This window comes from Penaeus monodon, chromosome 23 (assembly GCF_015228065.2).
Source record: "Penaeus monodon isolate SGIC_2016 chromosome 23, NSTDA_Pmon_1, whole genome shotgun sequence".
In the NCBI taxonomy this organism is placed as follows: Eukaryota; Metazoa; Arthropoda; class Malacostraca; order Decapoda; family Penaeidae; genus Penaeus; species Penaeus monodon.
In genome coordinates this window covers 18,490,995-18,491,320 of record NC_051408.1, presented here as the reverse complement: position 1 = coordinate 18,491,320, position 326 = coordinate 18,490,995, and positions in this window count along the sequence as shown.

The following is a 326-nucleotide window of genomic DNA, read 5'->3' as shown; positions in this document are numbered from 1 at the left end:
CGAGGACGTAAAGACGAGCACTTGAGCGAGGCACGATAGGTGCAACAAGTAGATCATACAGTCAAGGAGCTACTGTGAGGACGTTTACCAGTGGACCAGAAAATAGGAAAACATTACATAGCGGAAGTATAGTACACTTGTGACACAGACATCATAGAGATCCCTTGGAGTTGACTACACTGAGTCAAGAACCATATAATGCTGATATTCTCACGTGTGGACTCTGAGATAAATTAACGCTAACCAGATCATAAGATAACATGACAGAGTACTAATGATCTTACACAACAACCACCATAACAACACATCCAATTATCACCCTATGA